The sequence below is a fragment of the Lithobates pipiens genome, unplaced genomic scaffold (genome assembly GCF_037356315.1).
Source record: "Lithobates pipiens isolate NorthernLeopardFrog02 unplaced genomic scaffold, aLitPip1_a1.2 Scaffold_8, whole genome shotgun sequence".
Lineage (NCBI taxonomy): Eukaryota > Metazoa > Chordata > Amphibia > Anura > Ranidae > Lithobates > Lithobates pipiens.
The window spans coordinates 230530532-230552056 of record NW_027507903.1 but is presented as its reverse complement, the minus strand read 5'-3'; the positions used below and the strand labels follow the sequence as shown (position 1 = coordinate 230552056).

The window sequence follows — 21525 nt, the reverse complement described above, 5'->3', positions numbered from 1 at the left end:
AGGTTTCCATACCTCCTCCTCCTGTAATTGTTTGGATCTTGAAAACTATAGGAGGAGGAGGCGGTATGGATGCCTTTCTGTCCCTCCGGGTGCACTGTCAGTTCCCAGGTTGAGAACTGACGGTGTACCTGGAGGGACAGAAAGGCGTCCATACTGCCTCCTCCTCCTGTGATCACAGTTGTTTTGTGTTTATATTTGTTTAGCACAACTTATATGCTTTTTATGTTTATTATTTTTCTTATATCTCACAAGAGGTTTGCTGCTTATTCACGCAATTTATTATTTGACCACTTACCGTGGCTTCTTGCATGTTTCTTATTTAAACTATATATAATTAGTAGTATGATTATAATGGTACCATGGAAGTCCTTAGTGCTTCCAAAAACTTGCGTTTCCAGTTAGGGCCGGTTCACACTGCGAGCCGCGGCGAGGCGTCTCCGACTTCCTCGCCGCGACTTGCAGGGGGGGTCAGCGGCGACTTGCAGAGGACTTCTGCATAGAAGTCAATGCAAGTCGCCCCCGAAGTCGCCCCGAAGTAGTACAGGAACCTTTTTTCTGAGTCGGAGCGACTCGAGTCGCTCCTCTCAGAACGGTTCCATTGTACTCAATGGGGACAACTTGCGGGAGCGAGGCGAGGCGAGCCGTGTCGCCTCGCCTCGCGCCGCAGTGTGAACCGGCCCTTACTCTCTAAGAAAGTTATTTCTGTTTCCAGCTGATAATTCATAATATATGAATGAATAGCATAGTGAAGCTTGCAGTTGCATCTGAAGCCGGTTTACAACCTTTTGAACTCTTGATAATTGCTGCAGAGATTTATAAGCATTTATTTAGTTCAAACAACTAGTGAAAGAGTCTTGTGCCCATGTGTGACAAAACTTTCAAACAAACCTTCAACAATTAAGCTGACCTAAAGCGGAGCGTTTCTAGAAGCCGTTTTCAAATAGTGACTCATATTTTACTGATGTTCTCAGATGGGAAAATTGAATTCAAGGTAATAAGATCTCTTCATGGTCACAGAGATGCTTTTCAATTGATACAAGAAGGTCTTGCTAACCCCCCCAAACAATGTTGATGCTAGCAGAGCAGTGAACTGGAATAATGGGTTAGTCATTTTGGGGAGGAGGGAGTTTTCGCAGTATTTGTGGTATCCAGTTTCAGAAGTTCGTCTTCAAGATAACATTTCATTGCAGGCTGGCATCAAAGGGAAAAAAAAAAAACAGGGTCTGAAACTGAACATTAGTTTTGGCCACTATATGACACTCTACTTTGTTTACATTGGGTACCAAATGTAAGCTTCAGTAAATTTCAGCTCATTAAAATGGCAGTCTGTAGAAGATTCAGCTGATGCTGTATTTACAATAAGACTCTAAGCTACAACAGTCTTTCACATAAGCAGAACAACGTTTTATTTTCTCTGTATTTACAAGCCTTTGATCTCATAGTTCTAACATCTTCTGGCTTTTATACTTCACACGGGGAAAAGAAAAGTAAGAGAAATTAGATTTCATTATGTCTGGTGACATATTCATCTCTAAAAAGCAGATCACAGCATTTCCAAGCATTGCTGACTAAAGAAGTCGCTGTGCAAACATGAATAACCAATTAAATAGCTTTCAAAGCTTCAACAAAAATCAATAATTTTATATGTTGTGTATAAAGTATTGAAAGTAGACTTCACAAAGAGAATTTAACAATATTAGTAATAATTGGGACTGGTAAAAGTTTAGAAATGCGCGTAAAAAAAGGTTCAAACTTTCAGGAATGTTTTGACTCTGCTGTATTATATTATAATATGTTTTTTCTTTTTATATTATATATACACAGTATATTTACAGTATATATAGATTTACAGTGGGGATGGAAAGTATTCAGACCCCCTTAAATTTTTCACTCTTTTTTATATTGCAGCAACTTGCTAAAATAATTTAAGTTAATTTTTTCCCTCATTAATGTACACACAGCACCCTATATTGACAGAAAAACACAGAATTGTTGACATTTTTGCAGATTTATTAAAAAAGAAAAACTGAAATATCACATGGTCCTAAGTATTCAGACCCTTTGCTCAGTATTTAGTAGAAGCACCCTTTTGATCTAATACAGCCATGAGTCTTTTTGGGAAAGATGCAACAAGTTTTTCACACCTGGATTTGGGGATCCTCTGCCATTTCTCCTTGCAGATCCTCTCCAGTTCTGTCAGGTTGGTTGGTGAACATCGGTGGACAGCCATTTTTAGGTCTCTCCAGAGATGCTCAATTGGGTTTAAGTCAGGGCTCTGGCTGGGACATTCAAGAACAGTCACAGAGTTGTTGTGAAGCCACTCCTTCGTTATTTTAGCTGTGTGCTTAGGGTCATTGTCCTGTTGGAAGGTAAACCTTCAGCCCAGTCTGAGGTCCTGAGCACTCTAGAGAAGGTTTTCATCCAGGATATGCCTATACTCGGCCGCATTCATCTTTCCCTCGATTGCAATCAGTTGTCTTGTCCCTGCAATGGAAAAACACCCCTACAGCATGATGCTGCCACCAACATGCTTCACTGTTGGGACTGTATTGGTCAGGTGATGAGCAGCGTTTTTCTCCACACATACCACTTAGAATTAAGACCAAAAAGTTCTATCTTGGTCTCATCAGACCAGAGAATCTTATTTCTCACACCATCTTGGAGTCAGGTGTTTTTTTTTAGCAAACTCCATGTGGGCTTTCATGTGTCTTGCACTGAGGAGAGGCTTCCGTCGGGCCACTCTGCCATAAAGCCCCTACTGGTGGAGGGCTGTAGTGATTGTTGACTTTCTACAACTTTCTCCCATCTCCCGACTGCATCTCTGGAGCTCAGCCACAGTGATCTTTGGGTTCTTCTTTACCTCTCTCACCAAAGCTCTTCTCCCCTGATAGCTCAGTTTGGCCGGACGGCCAGCTCTAGGAAGGGTTCTGGTCGTCCCAAACATCTTCCATTTAAGGATTATGGAGGCCACTGTGCACTTAGGAACCTTAAGTGCAGAAGAAATTTTTTGTAACCTTGGCCAGATCTGTGCCTTGCCACAATTCTGTCTCTTAAGGCAGTTCTTTTGACCTCATGATTCTCATTTGCTCTGACATGCACTGTGAGCTGTAAGGTCTTATATAGACAGTTGTGTGACTTTCCTAATCATGTCAAATCAGTATAATCAAACACAGCTGGACTCAAATGAAGGTGTAGAACCATCTCAAGGATGATCAGAAGAAATGGACAGCACCTGAGTTAAATATATGAGTGTCACAGCAAAGGGTCTGAATACTTAGGACCATGTGATATTTCAGTTTTTCTTTTTTAATACCGTATATACTCGAGTATAGGCCGACCCGAATATAAGCCGAGGCCCCCAATTTACCCCCAAAAAACTGGAAAACTTATTGACTCGTGTATAAGCCGAGGGTGAGACATGGCTGTCCATCCCTGTGTGTCCGTCCATCCCTGTGTGTGTGTCCGTCCATCCATCCCTGTGTGTGTGTCCATCCATCCATCCATCCCTGTGTGTGTGTCCGTCCATCCATCCCTGTGTGTGTATCCATCCATCCATCCCTGTGTGTGTGTGTGTGTGTGTGTATTCATCCATCCATCCATCCCTGTGTGTGTGTGTGTGTGTGTGTGTGTGTGTGTGTATCCATCCATCCATCCATCCATCCATCCCTGTGTGTGTGTGTGTGTGTGTGTGTGTGTATCCATCCATCCATCCCTGTGTGTGTGTGTGTGTGTGTGTGTGTGTGTGTGTGTGTGTGTGTGTGTGTGTGTCCGTGCAGCCTTGTGTGTGTGTCCAGCCTACCTGTGTCCCAAGCCTCCGTCCCGAGCCGCCGTCGTCCCGAGCCTCCTCCGTCCCGTGCCGTGCCTCCTCCGTCCCGTGCCTCCTCCGTCCCGTGCCGTGCCTCCTCCGTCCCGTGCCGTGCCTCCTCCGTCCCGTGCCGTGCCTCCTCCGTCCCGTGCCGATGGATCGCCGCTCTTCTCGGCGGCCATTCTACAATTCAAAATTCCGCCTCCGCCTGTGATAGGCGGAACACTCAATTTCCCAGCAGCCTGTGTTCCGCCTATCACGGACATCCTCTCATACTCGTCCGTAGTATGAGAATGAGCGGATGTCCGTGATAGGCGGAACACTGACTGCTGGGAAATTCAGTGTTCCGCCTATCACAGGCGGAGGCGGAGAAGGAGGCGCGGCTTTTGAATTTTAATGTCCGCCGTCTGTCTGCTCGATACGCTGATCGAGCAGTCAGACAGCGGTGACTCGAGTATAAGCCGAGGGGGCACTTTCAGCCTCAAAAAAGAGGCTGAAAATCTCGGCTTATACTCGAGTATATACGGTAAATCTGCAAAAAATTCAACAATTCTGTGTTTTTCTGTCAATATGGGGTGCTGTGTGTACATTAATGAGGAAAGAACTTTTTAGCAAATGGCAATATAACAAAGAGTGAAAAATTTAAGGGGGTCTGAATACTTTCTGTCCCCACTGTATATAAAATGACATATGTCTGGAAAATATTCACACTTTGCCTAACCTTGTTTGCACATTTTACATTGTAATCATAGTCCCTTTGACCCATAAATTAAAAGGATAGCCTTCTTTGTCCTCTAATCCAGGACTCTAATTCTGACATTAGCAGAAGTGAACTTGTGAGAATGACTCATCAACTAATGAAAAGGCTTAGAGCTGGCTTTGTCCATACTGCTGCGGAAAGTACAATTAACATGCCTTGCAGAACTGGAACCTGGAGGGTTTAAATACAGCATTGTTCAAAGAAAAACTGATAATGTTAAGCTATGCATTACTGATTAGATATTAGCAAATGTTTTTTTTTTTCTGAAACCAAGAGAAAGAGAATCTGGATTTACAGTGCCTTGAAAAAGTATTTATACTCCTTAAAATGTTCCACATTTTGTCATGTTACAACCAAAAACGTAAATGTATTTTATTGGGATTTTATGTGATAGACCAAAACAAATTGCCACATAATTGTGAAGTGGAAGGAAAATGATAAATGGTTTTCACCATTTTTTACAAATTGGATTTTTTGTACTCACCTTAAAATCCTTTTCTATGTAGTTCACCGACTGACACAGCTCCTTTCTTAGACCATTGGGTTGTTACGCCACCTTCAGTAGAGGAATAGGCAGAACATGTTAACATGTTATAATAAAACTAGAACTTTCTATTTCCGCCCAATACGGTCCCTTAGGTAACAACCCCTCAGCGCGCTACTGCAGCCTCAGTACGTCAACAAGCAGTATAACGTAGACAAAAATAGGAGGGGGGGGGGTGCTGTGTCAGTCGGTGAACTACAGAGAAAAGGATATTACGGGGAGTACAAAAAATCCTATTTTCTCTTACGTTCACCGGCTGACACAGCTCCTTTCTTAGACCATTGGGATGTCCCCAAGCAGTGCCAAACGAGGGGTGGGAAAACAGCATAAAAACTTCACCCACAATAGCATAAAAATTTTACCCACAAAAAAACAGTGTGTGGTAATAATAAAGAACTTTTTTTACCCACAAATCAGTCTGGGAGTCACTACCTCCAAACCGCCTCAGAACTTGCAGTAACAAATGCAACAGTGGATTTATTAAAAAAGGTACTGTTTTTACCAAAAACCTGGAAAAAAAATGTCAGTGCAATTGCAATAACACGGCCGCCTACAAACCTTTGTCCGGTTTTACCGTGGCTCAGAGTCTGCAGCTTGTCTGAAGGGAGAAATACTCTCGCTTCCATCGAGTCAAGCAGTAAGCCTAGGTACTCCAAATGCTGAGTCAGTACAATCACTGACATTTTTAGGTTCAACAGCCACCCAAATTCCTGCAGGGTCTGCTTGGTGATCACCACATCCTCCTCTAACTCTGAGGTAGAATATGCTCTCAGGAGGAGATTGTCTAGGTAGCCCACGATCGCAACCCCGCGTTGTCGCAGCAACGCCAAAACAGGAGCCAATACCTTGGTAAAGACTCGGGGGGCTGAAGCCAAGCCAAAAGGGAGAGCCACAAACTGTCAGTGGGATTCCCCGACTGCAAATCGTAGAAATTTCTGAGGCCGAAGGCATAGGAGTATGTGCAGGTACACATCCTGGATGTCCAAAGATGCCAGGGAGTCCCCTTGATGGAGTGCAGCGACTACTGAGCGAACCGATTCCATTCTGAACCTCTGTACTTTTACAAAGTAATTGAGGGCTTTTTAGGTCAAAAATTGGACGTACCCCTTCCTTTTTGGGGACTACAAACAGATTTGAGTAGAACCCCTAGAAGCACTCAGACTCCGGAACAGGTACTATCACCCCACGACTCAGTAGATCCCTTACCGCCCCCAATAGGGCCTCCCGTCGAGCCGGTAGCCTGGGTATGCTGGAGGGGAAGAATTTGTTTTGTGGCCAAGAGAGAAACTCTATCTTGTAGCCTGAGCCAATCAGATTGCAGACCCATTGGTTGGACAGAAGCCCACCGGGCTGCAAACTCCCGAAGGCGACCCCCCACCCGTGTTGTGGGCGGGGGCAAACCTTCATGCGGTAGCACTTTTGCTCGCACGCTTGTTAGGATGCTTTTGTCCTTCAGAAGTCATCCTGTCGGGCTGGGGACGCTTAGCCGAAGCCCCAGGCAGACGAAAAAGCCAATTGTGAGCGGAAAAAAGAGGGCCCTTGCTTACAGCGTGGCTTCTTAGCCTTCCTGGCCTGTGGGAGAAGCATACTCTTGCCACCTGTGGCATTTTAATAATGTCATCTAATGAGGTTCCAAAGAACTGTTCGTCAAGGAAGGGTAGATCCGTCAGGGCTTTCTTAGATGCCTGGTCAGCCGACCAGCAGTTTAGCCAAATCAGGAGCCTCAGCGCCACTGCTGACACTGAAGCCCTGGATAACAGAGGAAGGGAATCCAGAGCTGCATCACAAACATACTTAAGGCCTTGCACTAACTGGTCTGCTAGTTCCACACATACATGCGAAGCCTGTTGCTCCCCCAATCCATGGTGCAAAAGTTTTGCCCACTCAGTAAGTGTCTGTGACAAGTGCAGATGCAAGTACTGGTCGCATTGCTGATCCCACAAACGTAAACAAGGAACGAGCCACTGCCTCGGCCTTCCTATCCATGGGGTCCTTAAAAGCAGAAGTCCCCTCTACCGGGATCGTGGTTACTTTGTTTCACCTGGATACTGGGGGGGTCCACGACCGGAGGAGCCGACCACTTTTTGAGAAGGCTTTCTTCAATGGGGTAACGCACCACCACGTACTTGGGGACCGAAAAGGTCAGTTGCTGTCGACCTCATTCCTTGTATATGAAATTATCAAAATAAGTCAGATACGGGAACACCTTAGGTGTACGGGCTGGCTTACAGGACCCAAAAGGGACCACTACATCAGCAGAGGGATCTGCTGGCTCCTGAACTTTCAGGGTATCACGCACAGCTGTGATAAGTGCTCCAACAAGCGCTTTGTCATGGACGGACCCGGACGGGGACTCATACTCACTGTCCGATCGGTCCTGGTCAGCGTCGTCTGAAACGGCAGAGCAGGGGTCACCAACCTCAGCAGGGCCCGTGTCTGCGTCAGAGCTCTCTCCGGAGGACAGGGGCCATTTTTTTACCACCTTTGCGCCCACGCACCGCCTCCATCTTGGCAACAATCTAATTAAAGACCACCGACAGATCTTCCAGGCGAACTGGTTGCAACTGCCTGGATTTCAGGGGAAGAAATACCAGTTTCTGAAGCCATGCTGACCCTACCCTGTCTGCCACCTGTTGGGGACTTAGGAGAGTGATGGTTCCACCCTCCTAACTGCTGCTGGCTGAGGGGCCCCTCCTGCAGGACTCACCACCCTGACTGAGTTCTGCGCCATCCAGCTAGGTGTGCCTGTGTCCTATGTCAGCTCCCAGATGCATAGGAGAACAAATCGCACTGCTTTGAGCTGTTCTGAATAGCACTGAAGCTGAAAAATGTGTTCAGGCTTCAACAAAATGGCCGCCGAGCCTCCAGTATAAAGGACATAATCACAGGGAAAATGGCCGCCAGACTACAGGAAAATGGAAACACAGCATGCTGCTCCCTGGTCACACCAAACATGGCCGCCGAGCACTGTATGCAATGAAGACAGTGAAAAAACAGGCAGAGAAATTACGGTAAAACAGCACTACAGCGATCATCAGACCTACACACATTCAGGGCACAACTATCTAGCGCAGTCCCCCCAAGGTGAGCCCCCCCGGGGAGCCCCTGTCTATGGCACACCCCGCTCTGCAGCCCATGCAGCATCCCCCACGGGGAAGGGAAGATAGGGACAGGGAGAGAAGAGAGGGAGGTGAGGGACCCCATAATCGATCTCCCAGGGAATGCCCAGCTGCTCAGCCCACTGAGGCAGGGAGAGCTGTACTTACCAGTCCTGAAGAGCTGGGAGACATTCCATCACAGACCCACTCGCCGATCAGTACGGGGTGGCTGCTGGCCCGGCACAGTGTAATGCAGACATCAGTAGCCCGGTCATATGTGTGCCCAGGGGCCCCTGGAGCTGGGGGCATGTCATGGCCGACCCAGCATGGAGCTCTGTTCTGCACACGCTTGCTGGCCAGGCTGGGGAGACTACAAGTATAAGAGTATCCAGCCTGTCACCCAGCAGATAGCAGATTACAGGATCTTTAATCTAATCTAATCAAAAAGCAAAAACTTCTGCAGAAAAATCCACGGACCGATGGGGCCGCAGGGTTCCTAGGTCCTTCTCCTTCACTAGACAGAAAAAAACGGAGGCTGCAGTAGCAGGCTGAATGGTTGTTACCTAAGGGACCGCCCCTTGGGCGGAACTAGAAAGTTCTAGTTTTATTATAAGATGTAAACATGTTCTGCCTAGTCCTCTACTGAAGGTGGCGTAACAACTCAATGGTCTAAGAAAGGAGCTGTGTCAGTCGGTGAACGTAAGGGAAATAAAAAATTTCACGTGTCCGCTGACATCCGATCCGACAAAATCCGCTGAAAACAGATGGATGGTACAATAATTTGTTTGCCATCCATCCATCCAGCAGGTCAGATACGGGATTGGATAAAAATGGACAGTCTGTCCATTTTCTTCTGATCTCCCCATAGAGGAGTGCGGGACTCTGACAGGTCCGTCTCTGCACAGTGAGAGGAGACAGACCTAGCATCAGCAGAGAGATCCCCACTAAGCAAGCGGAATCCATCAAAAATGGATCCGCCCCACGTGAAAGGGGCTATATATATATATATATATATATATATATATATATATATATATATATATAGAGAGAGAGAGAGAGAGAGAGAGAGAGATATCTCTCTCTCTCTCTCTCTCTCTCTCTCTCTCTATATATATATATATATATATAATATTGTCAGGTAAGCAATAAAAAGATGACAAAGCATGGTTTTGTTCACACGATTATACGACCTCATGTAATAAAGTTATATTGATAGCACAAAATTATACGAGTTGTGAGAGGAGACAGACCTAGCATCAGCAGAGAAATCCCCACTAAGCAAGCGGAGTCCATCAAAATGGATCCGCCCCACGTGAAAGGAGCTGTATATATATATATATATATATATATATATATATATATATATATATATATATATATATATATATATATATATATATATATAATACTGCCAGGTAAGCAATAAAAAGATGACAAAGCATGGTTTTGCTCACACGATTATACGATCTCATGTAATAAAGTTATATTGATAGCACAAAATTATATGAGTTTCATGCACACGATATCCGTGCCTGTCTTAGCTTTATAGACAAAAGATAAAAGAACAGATGTACTTTTATTATACTTGCACATAGCATACCTGCAAATTATGCTAAAATAACTTCTCTGTTTACCCACCCATCCCCTGTTGAGAGCTATCCCTTCCCACTTCTTTGACAAAACCTTCTCCATTGCTTCCATTGGGTTGACCTTCTCTATGGCCACTAGGAGGCGAGTGATGACGTAACGCTTATACATCATCCCGTCACTCAGCTCAATTCTTGGCAGATGATGGCGATGGGCTAGGAGTGTACACTATAAGAGACAACTGCTAGGAGCAAGAGGGAAGAGTTATTCTTTTTGGCATAAAAGACAGATCTCTTCTGCCAAAAAAAAAACTCTACCTGTATCTTATCTTTTTTAAATAAAGGCTCCACTTTAGAGTGCATAAACAAAAGAGAACTGCAGCACACTTAAAGCGTTTGTTACCCCAACACTTCATATTCCTGATATGTGCCTACTGTACCATGCACGAGAACGTATCCTACTCTCTTTGTATTGCTTACTTTATGTGAAATATCTGGTGTTCCTGCTAGTCCCCCTGCTTTCCTATTAAAAACGGACCACACTAAGCAGGAGAGAACACTGTGGTCAGTTCTCTAGCCATGCTGGGAACTTAGTTTACTCTCCTCCAATGATCAGACTTGTCCTAAAATGTTCCTCCCCTGCACAGCCATTCACTGGCAAGCTCAGTGTACTGCTGCTTTTCCTCCCCCAGCTCTTATGCACCTGAGAAGAGAGGCAATGTGATCACTCATAAACACACTTTATGTTTTTTTTTTTGATTTATACTAAAATGTTTTGAGTTTAATTTCTATTTTAAACTTAATAGGTTGTTTTGCAAGGTGTTTGTTTACAATCACTTTAAAACCCCATAGTAAAAATGTATGCGGTATAAAAGCAATAAGTTTAACATTCACACTTACTGTAAGGGAATGCGTTTTAAATTACAATGATTGATTCAGCTGCAGCGACTAGTTGGTGAATGTCACATTCACTGCTTCATAAATCCTGTTTTCAAGCTCATAAGTGCAAACGGACCCTAACAAATGGCTATAATCCCTCAATGTGTGTTACATATCCCACCAAGTTCTTCGTATGAGAATCTCCATGCAGTCACATTTCCAGCTACAATTTAAAGGCAGGCATCAACAATCAATTGACTGACAACAGTGCTGTCTCTGAATCACTCATTTAGAGATGCTACTAAACAGCTATTCTATAATCATATCACACTATTAAATCATGCTGATTTAAAAAGCCATCTAACCTACAAATGTAAAGCAAGCAATAAAACATGCAAAAAGCTTCAGATATATTCAACATTGTATTTATTTTTGTATAAAGGTTGACACCAACCAAGATATTAATTTTATCATCCACTTTAGGAACATTTCAGACCGCAAAAAGCATACTCTATTCAAATCAAATTACATCAATCCTTCCAGTGTACTGTATATCTTTGACTATCAAATGTTAGAATTAAATATTTTGTAGATAGATAATGACCAAGGAAGCGATGGAAGATCAACCATAAAACCTATAGTTAGCTGTCATTATCAATTTCCACTATGGCCTTTGCCACTTAAAGGTGACTCATACTATTCATGGAGAGACCAGAGGAGTGAGCCCAATCCAGACTGATTTTCTATTTCTTTCCATAAGAATAAATGGCTGGATTGCAAAAGTTAGCATGATTACAATCCTAGAGAATAAAGAAGTTGGCGCATATATATATATCACACAGTGATCACGTGAAAAATCCCACAGCCTGCCCATATGTGGCTCAAATCTCGGCCGGTCCCTGCTGAACCGGCTGAGATTCGAACTGTCTATGGCCAGCTTCAAATTATTCTAAAGGATTAACTTTTTTTAATCTAAAATAAGAAACATGTTATACTTACCTGCTCTGTGCAGGTCCCCTGCATGTGATCCTGGCTCCTAACCCCTGCCGAGTGCCCCCAATAGCAAGCCTCTTGCTATGGGGCACTCAAGCTGGCACGCTCAAGGCCTGTCTGCCCTTTTTCCTTTTAAACCACTTCCAAGATGGAGGATGCTATGCCTGAAGAAGGAGCATGCATGCTCTGAACGCGTGCACACCATTAGCACCATCACTACACAATCTGGGCTCCTGCAGACTGACGTTCTCCGCTGTTTCTGCCGACCTTAGCCTGGGACAATGGAATCCACCGGCGCCACCAGACGGGACTGCACAGCGTTATAGGATTACCTACTTTGAAGCCAGATCGCCCATTATATTGCGTACCTGGACTCCACCATTGCCTGTTTTTAATTAACACAAAGTGAGTGCATTTTGACTACAATCAATAAAACGTGTGCTATATTACTGCACTTAGGTTGGCGCTGCTTGTTTCTCTTTTTCCATTCACACACAGAGCACTGCTCGGATCATTGGCTCACTGACCCCGCTCTTGCTTCATTGACTCCCTGGATGGGAAGGATAGCAACAGGACCCAATGACTCCTGCTGCTGTGTTATCCAATGAGGAGAGAGAGACCCAGGAGACCTGCTGCTGTCATGCACATCGCTTCATAGAGATGGGGCTCAGGTAAGTATAAGGGGGGGCTGAGGAGGCACTACACCTAGCAGGTTTTTTTACCTTAATGCACAGAAGGCACGTGGGTTAAAAATCTCCTGCCTTCAGAACCACTTTAAGAAAAAAAAGAAGTACAATATATTAAAATGTAAATCCACAAAGATAGCATTTATTTTACATATGCATGTAACGTGATTATAGAGCAGCATGTGTGGTTTAGAGTTGGGAGTGGGTAGAGGTCCACCTCAATGAGAAAGGGTTCTAGTGTTCCATCAAGAATAATAAATGCACAGTAATGAACACACATCCGTTTTTTGTTTTTTTTTGTCCAAGATAAAAAATTAGATCTTCATTTTAAACTAAGAATTCTTGTACCAATAGAAGCGATTAAATTGTTATTGTCCACAATTGGTACCCCCTGTGAACTGTAACACGGGGGCAAGTAAGAAATGACAAATCCAAAGACAAGCTTTGCATTCATTGTACATTTATTATTCTATACTTGTACCATGCAAACACAGTGCCAAGATGCAAAGCCAAGGCAATAGAAGAGAGGGGGCTCAGATCTTCACATGGTACAAAGCAGCAGTGTGTTCTCATGGTTCTGCAGTGGGGATTGGTGTATGTGTGTAAAGAATAAATTCAATATGGTGCCTAAAATAGCATCTCAATTCATTGAAATATTCATAAACATGATTACTACCTTCAATGTTAGGATGCACAGTACATCGAACCTATGTCACTATATTGCCCAATATATTAAACCTATGTTACTACATTGCAAAGTATGTTGATTGTAAGTCATTGCACTACACAGTATATTGAATCGTTGTCACTATAATGCACAGTATATGGAATCTACGTCACTATAATGCACAGTGTATGGAATTTATGTCACTATAATGCACAGTGTATGGAATTTATGTCACTATAATGCACAGTGTATGGAATTTATGTCACTATAATGCACAGTGTATGGAATTTATGTCACTATAATGCAAAGTATATGGAATCTACGTCACTATAATGCAGAGTATATGGAATTTATGTCACTATAATGCACAGTATATGGAATGTATGTCGCTATAATGCACAGTTTATGGAATCTATATCACCATAATGCACAGTATATTGGATCTATGTCACTATAATGCACAATATATGGAACCTACATCACTATAATGCACAGTATATGGGATCTATGTCACTATAATGCACAGTATATGGAATCTATGTCACTATAATGCACAGTATATGGAATCTACGTCACTATAATGCAGAGTATATGGAATTTATGTCACTATAATGCAGAGTATATGGAATTTATGTCACTATAATGCACACTATATGGAATGTATGTCGCTATAATGCACAGTTTATGGAATCTATATCACTATAATGCACAGTATATTGGATCTATGTCACTATAATGCACAATATATGGAACCTACATCACTATAATGCACAGTATATGGGATCTATGTCACTATAATGCACAGTATATGGAATCTACGTCACTATAATGCAGAGTATATGTAATTTATGTCACTATAATGCACAGTATATGGAATGTATGTCGCTATAATGCACAGTTTATGGAATCTATATCACTATAATGCACAGTATATTGGATCTATGTCACTATAATGCGCAGTATATAGAACCTACATCACTATAATGCACAGTATATGGGATCTATATCACTATAATGCACAGTATATGGAATCTATGTCACTATAATTCCCAGTAATTGGATCTACGTCACTATAATTCACAGTAAATTGGATCTACGTCACTATAATGCACAGTATATGGAATCTATGTCACTATAATGCACAGTATATGGAATCTACTTCACTATAATGCACAGTATATGGAATCTACATCACTATAATGCACAGTATATGGAATCTATGCCACTATAATGTACAGTATATGGAATCTACGTCACTATAATGCACAGTATATGGAATCTACATCACTATAATGCACAGTATATGGAATCTATGTCACTATAATTTACAGTATATTGAATCTACGTCACTATAATTCACATTATATGGAATCTATGTCACTATAATTTACAGTATATTGAATCTACGTCACTATAATTCACATTGTGTTGAATCCGTCACTATAATGCACAGTATATTGGATCTATGTCACTATAATTTACAGTATATTGAATCTACGTCACTATAATGCACAGTGTATTGAATCTATAATGCACAGTGTATTGAATCTATGTCACTATAATACACAGTATATTAGATCTATGTCACTATAATTTACAGTATATTGAATCTATGTCACTAAACTACACAGTATTTTAAATAAATGCCACTATAATGCACGGTATGTTGAATCCATGCCACTATAATGCACAGGATATTGAATATGCTAAAAATACAGCATTACAGTCACTGGATGGAACGGACAATCAATGGAAATAATTATAGTACAAACAATATGGCAATTATTTGTGGGGCCCATGCAACTGGTTGAGACATAGTAAAGTAAATGTTTAATATGTAAACCCCCAACTATCTTACTTATGAAAGTCAAAGTACATGTACAACATATACAGTAAAATGGATACTAAACCTGACACTAAACTCACTTTTTTTATAATAGACTAAGCTGTCAAGGTAAAGTGGCAGGTATAGAGTTCAGACAGACCATTAAAAACACTGACACGGGTGCTTGCATTGCTCAGTATTTTTCCCATTTAGGCCCCTTTTCTCCCGTGTGCAACCTGAAAGTCGTGGAATTTTGCCACGACCTGAAGCATTGCCAGTGTAATCTTGAGGCGGGGTTCACACTGGTGTGATGGGAGACCTTTTTATTGGTCCGCGCTGGAATTGGATCAGATGGGTGTTCACACACGATTCCTGCACGATTTGGCAGCTCGCACTGCAATCTGGGGGTGTGATTAACTTTGCATTGACATCCGCAGTGGTTCGCAGATGTTAGTGTGAACCGGTGACATGTGATGCGCTATTTTTAGGGCTGCTTTACCGTCGTTTTAGCAGCTCTATTCAGCCGCTAGCAGGCAGTTTTAACCCTCCCCCCCCGCTAGCGGCCGAAAAGGGGTTAAACACGCCCGCAAAACACCGCTGGAGCTGCATTTTGCCGGCGGTATCACGGCAATGCCCCATTGATTTCAATGGGGAGCAGCGGTGAGTTCAGCGCACCGCTCCAGTGTGTTCACACTGGAGTGAAAGGAGCCGCATTTTTCAGGCCATATACAGGCGCCATTTTTAGCGGATTAGTGTGAAAGGGGTCTTAAAAAAAATTATAAATGCAGATTTTTTTTTCAGGTAAAAAAAATATGCATTTTCTATTTTTTGTTGTTTTGGGGCCCTTTAAAGCATTGCGCCAGCAATCAGCAGATCGTTGGTACAGTGCAGACCTGTAGGCGTACCTCGTCCTGGCAAGCAGATACTCACTGACAGGAAGAATGAATTAACTACCACAGCACTCAACAGTGCCATGGTAGTTCATTGAGAACTACAAGCCGACAGCCACAAAGGCTGCCGAGATTTATACTTTCCCATTCACAGAGGGCTTTAAATGAATGACGTGGCTGCGCGAAGCCATAGAGTAACAGCGGGCCCCAAGAAGATGTCCGCCTGCTGTCACTGAGGAGAAAGGGGAGAGGGGGAATGGCTGCAGCTGCTGGAACATGCTACATGTTCCACTCTTAGGGCCCTTTCTAGGGATGCACCAAAATTTCGGCCGCCGAAACACATCGGCCGAAAATGGCCTTTTCAGCAATATACCGAAAGTGAAAAACAGCCGATAATGGAGTCGAAAACGGGGTGAGGCCTGGGTGGGGGGCTCCGCCCCCGCCCCTGGTGCCGCCCATCATGGAAATGAAAGCTGTGATGTTTCCGACGTTCTAATCAATCAGGCGCTGGAGGCGGCTCTCCTCTCTCTTCCCTTCACAGGCTGGCTGCAATAGGGACACACTGGCTGCAATGGGGACACACTGGCTGGCTGCACTGGGGGGACACTGGCTGGCTGCACTGGGGGGACACTGGCTGGCTGCACTGGGGGGACACTGGCTGGCTGCACTGGGGGGACACTGGCTGGCTGCACTGGGGGGACACTGGCTGGCTGCACTGGGGGGACACACTGGCTGGCTGCACTGGGGGGACACACTGGCTGGCTGCACTGGGGGGACACACTGGCTGGCTGCACTGGGGGGACACACTGGCTGGCTGCACTGGGGGGACACACTGGCTGGCTGCACTGGGGGGACACACTGGCTGGCTGCACTGGGGGGACACACTGGCTGGCTGCACTGGGGGGACACACTGGCTGGCTGCACTGGGGACACACTGGTTGGCTGCACTGGGGACACACTGGTTGGCTGCACTGGGGACACACTGGCTGGCTGCACTGGGGACACACTGGCTGGCTGCACTGGGGACACACTGGCTGGCTGCACTGGGGACACTTGCTGGCTGCAATGGGGACACTTGCTGGCTGCAATGGAGACAATGGCTGACTGCATCTGACGGGCACTGGTGAGGCTGCATTGATCTGTTGTATCATGTCCGCAGTCTCTGACCATCTCCTGTACCATTTCCCCAGTCTCTGACTCTCTGACATCTCCTGTACCATGTCCCCAGTCTCTGACCATCTCCTCGTTTTGGTATCGGTCATTTTCGGTATCAGTTTTCAGCCTAGTGTATTTTTCATTTTCCCCTAACCGCGGCAGCTCCTAAACGATCCTAAAAGCCTATGTGTACATGGACACATAGGCTTTTATAGAGTTGAGTTTAGGAGCTTTGGCAAAAATGAAACTTGAGTTTAGGAGCTGCTAGTGTACATGATGCCCAAGCCAGTGTGCATGGAGCCAAAAAGTGAATTCCCACTGGCTTTCTCCCTTCCCCTAGCCTGTAACTGAATTACAGCTGTTGTTCCTCAAAAAGTCATGGCCGGCTCCCATATCAAAGATGGAGGCACCAGCAACCCACAGCGGTAGGAAAAACCATCTGTGGCAAGACACTGGACCCCCAGCACTAGTAAGCACCTGATTTTTAAAAGTCAGCTGCTGACGTTCAAACCTGAAGTTTCTCTTTTGTAAATTATTTTTATTTGCTGGCCATGCAGTCAAATAATATTTTTGTAGGAAAGTTTGGCTTTATAGAGGAAGTAAACCCTGATGAGTTTACTTCCTCTTTCATTCCCTGCAAAGGCAAAGCATAATGGACTACTATGCATCGCATAGTAGCCCATTATGTGTCACTTACCTGACACAGGAGCCAGCGAAGTCGCCGCTGTCCCCTGTAGTCCGCCGCATCCATCTTGTTGGTGGGGTCTCGCAGGTCCGCCGCTGTCATTCGGCGAAGCCGCGATGACGTCACTCCCGCGCATGCGCACGGGAGCCGACACGCGCAGCAGCTCTGTCGCTGAGAATGCCGCGCTCAGTGCGCCTGCGCGCCGCTGTCTACAGCGCATGCGCCGTAGACAGCGGTGCCCGTTTTCGGGCAAATATCTCCTAAACCATATAGGTTTAGGAGATATTGCTTGGACCTACAGGTAAGCCTTAATCTAGGCTTACCTGTAGGTCAAAGTGGTTTGTAAGGGTTTACAACCACTTTAAGCGCCTGTTTTACACTCTTCAAGTAGCAGCTTGGTGTAAAAAAAGAACATCTGTAAAGTCAGCGGTGATCTGAAAAGTTCCGGGAAACACATTCTTTAGAGTTTCTTAACTTCAATGTAAATAAACATCAGGGATCTCCCTCCAGACTGCATGGTCTACAGGCTCCAAAGATCAGATAATAATCTGGACATATATAACTAGCCTCTGGCTAGAGCTACATTAGACTTGTTTTTTGTAGCTCTCCTAATTAATTGTGCCACACTTTTGTCCGCTACTTTTATCTACTATGTATAGCTACTTTTTTTTTTTTTTTTTTGATCTGTAAGAATGGCTCTTATTAGGATCTGATCCTTAAAGCGGAGTTCCAGGCTAAAATCAAACTAGGTTTAAACCAATCAAGCAACCCACAGCCCCCTACCCCTCATTTTTGTATGGCTTTTTTTTTTTTTTTTTGGCCGTTTTGTACCTTTTTTGTTGTTTTTTGTTGTTTTTCCAGCAGGACTTCCGTCTTACCTCACTGTGGCAAGGTACGTCATCTCCAGATTTGCATTGGTCCTTCCCCCCACCGCCTTCTGGAACCTGTGTGTGTCCCAAAAGACGACAGGGCCATTCAGAAAGCGCAACACGACTCATGCATTTGCAGTGGGAAACCGGCTGTGAAGACTGAAGGCTTCACTGCCAGTTTCTCTTAGTTGCAATGCCGGCGCCTGCAATTGAGCTAATGGACTTTGCGGGATACCTGGACCTCTTTAAGAAGCCCTACTGTTCTACATTCATTACCTGGATTAACTGCAAAGGTTTGAACTCATTACATGTATAAAAGACACTTGTCCACACACTCAAACAGACATACAATGTGATTTTCTGGATTTTTTAGATTCTGTGTCTCACAGTTGAAGAGTACCTATAATAAAAATTACAGACCTCTACATGCTTTGTAAGTAGGAAAACCTGCAAAATCGGCAGTGCATCAAATACTTGTTCTCCCCACTGTATCTAGCCCTGTAAAGAAGAAATCACTATACATACCTTTTTATGCAGCTGCTCTGGTCCAGTCCCACGCTGAACTTTCAGTGTAGGCGGGTGCAGAGGAGGCAGCCGACAACAGAAGCCCCATTGTAAGTCTATGAGTGATGTCACTTCCCAGGTGTTGCCGGCTGTCTCTTCCACACAGCATCTGCCGCTGGAGACTGGACTAGAGCGGCTGCAGAAAAGGTATGTATAGTGACTTTTGGTTTACAGGGTTAGATAGCTTAGTCTTAGGAAATGGCTGCCAGTAAATTTGGAGATAGTTCGTTTTAGGCTGCTACTTTAAAGTAAACTAAAAGGCAAAACTTTTATTTTTTCATTTTAGATAGCGTAAGTATTATATCTCCCTTGTCAAATTTTTTTTTGCTATCTTTGTCCCATTGGGGAGATTACCCTGTCCCATAGCCACAGCAGGAAGTGAGAGGAAATCCCTCCAAAAGTAAGGAGATCCCTGGTAGTCACCAGAATTAGTGTCCCCATTGAAAGATCTTCCCTCTATTAAACGTTCTGGTGGCCACTCAAAATTTAGAATTTTCTTTCACTTTAGTGTAAATCTTCTTTAAGTGGTTGGTAAGGCAGAAGTTTTTGTATCTTAATGCATTCTAGTCATTAAGATACAAAACCTTTTGTGTGCAGCAGTGCCGCCAGCACCCCCTAATACTTATCTGAGCCCCATCTAGATTCAGCGATGTCGCAGGCAGGGCTGCTGATAGTCTGTACAGGGCCCCGCAATTTCTATCTGACAGGCCCCCCCCCCCCCCCAAAAAAAAATATTAAAGCTATCTTTCACTAAAAATACAATAAAATTATTAGTAAACACAAATACAACATAAATCACAGAATTCCTGCTAAATCTTAAGGCCCCTTTCACACTTGAACGACTTGTCCTGGGACTGCAAATCCCTGTGATTTCAAATCACTGCCATTCATATTAGTACGACTTCAAGTCGTGCCGACTTCAAAGTAGTCCCTGCACTACTTTTCTCTGACTTTGATGCGAGTTGAGGTCCATAGACCTCAAGTTTCCCTAAAATTGTGGCAAAATCAAGTGACTTTCAAGTCCCGGTAGTGTGAAAGGGGCCTTAGGCTCCGGGATCAGAGAGACAAAGGGAGAGAAACAAGGATAGCCTCTATCACCACTTGGCAGAAAAAAATACTCATATAGAGTTTTTATTTATTTTTTTTTTTTTTTTTTACAAAGATTAGAGTTTAGGAGAGTTTAAATTTTTTTTTCTGCCAGTAAGCTCCAATCAGAAACGGAAAACCAGAAGAGTTTATTTTTTTCCTGCATATAAACGTTGAGATCAAATTATGCCTGTAATCGTCCTAATGTGCATGGACACAAAGGATAACATTGAACAGGCAGAACACAAAACTCCGGTAGAAGCAACGATTTATAAGCCAGTGTGCATGGAGCCTTAGATTTAACAAACTCAGGATCACAGCTAACATTACAGCCGGTGCTGGGGGGGGGGGGGGGGGGGGGGGGTGAGGTCCGCACAGGAAGAGGGATTGGTGAGGGAAGACTGTCTCTTTCTCAGCAGATAAAAGCTGGCAGCAGGGAGAGGGGGAGAGACCAGCTTTCAGCTGCTGGAGGAATCACAAATCCACCTCCCTGTGTGCTTCGTCCCCCCCGTCAGCAACCCTGGTTGCAGGAGTGTTTCGGCTGCCCAGTACTCCCCTCCTCATTGGCTGAGACAGCAGTGCGGCGCCATTGGCCCCACTGCTGTCAAAGTCAGTCGGCAAATGAGGAGAGAAAGGGGGTGGGGCCGGGCCACAGCTCCGTGTCTGAATGGATGCAGGGAGCTGTGGCTTGGCTTGGGTGCCTCCATGGCAATCTGCTTGCTGTGGGGGCACTCAATGGGAGGGCGAGGCCAGGAGCACTGAAGAAGGACCAGAGAAGGGGTGGCTTGGGGTTGTTCTATGCAAAACCACTGCATAGAGCAGATATTACATGTTTGTTAATTTTAACAAAAAAAAAAAAAATCAAGACTTTACAATCACTTTAACAAAGACAAATATAGCAATACAAACCTGTTCTATTCTCTCACCACTCTGACACAAAAAAAAATTGATGTCTATCATGTATATATCAACAGCACAAAACAACTCCAACGGGGTAATGTTGAGTACACACTGGCTGAAAACGGTCATTTTGGCAACCGCCAACTTTCGGCCCATGTGTACAGTTTCCTGTCTGACGGAAGCTAGTCTCATGGACTTGCTGGAAAGCCTGCATCCACTCGGCATCCGATCAGTCTGTCCTTGCATTGCAGTCCCCCTGTCAGAACACAATAGCACAGGGGAGATGACTGTACTAACTTCACTTATGTTAGAACAGTGATCTGTCAGGTTTTTTTTTTTATTCAGCCCACTGGGTTAAACAAAAAAAGAACTTAGTGTGTACCAGTCTTAAAGTGATTATTAAGGTTGCTGCGGGACTGACACAGACAGCGGGACTCGGCCTCACTCTCCACTCCTTCGTCACTGGCTTGGACTGACAGCACTGGCAGCCATTGGCTATCAAGATCCAGAAGTGAGGAGAGAGAACATATGCA

General features: G+C 44.3%; 1 protein-coding gene across 3 annotated transcripts in view; it reads right to left on the bottom strand.

Moving 5' to 3' along the window:
• Positions 1–21525, bottom strand: part of PAWR (pro-apoptotic WT1 regulator) — a 169758-nt gene that overhangs the window by 83153 nt on the left and 65080 nt on the right. The gene's annotated exons all lie outside the window — the stretch shown is intronic.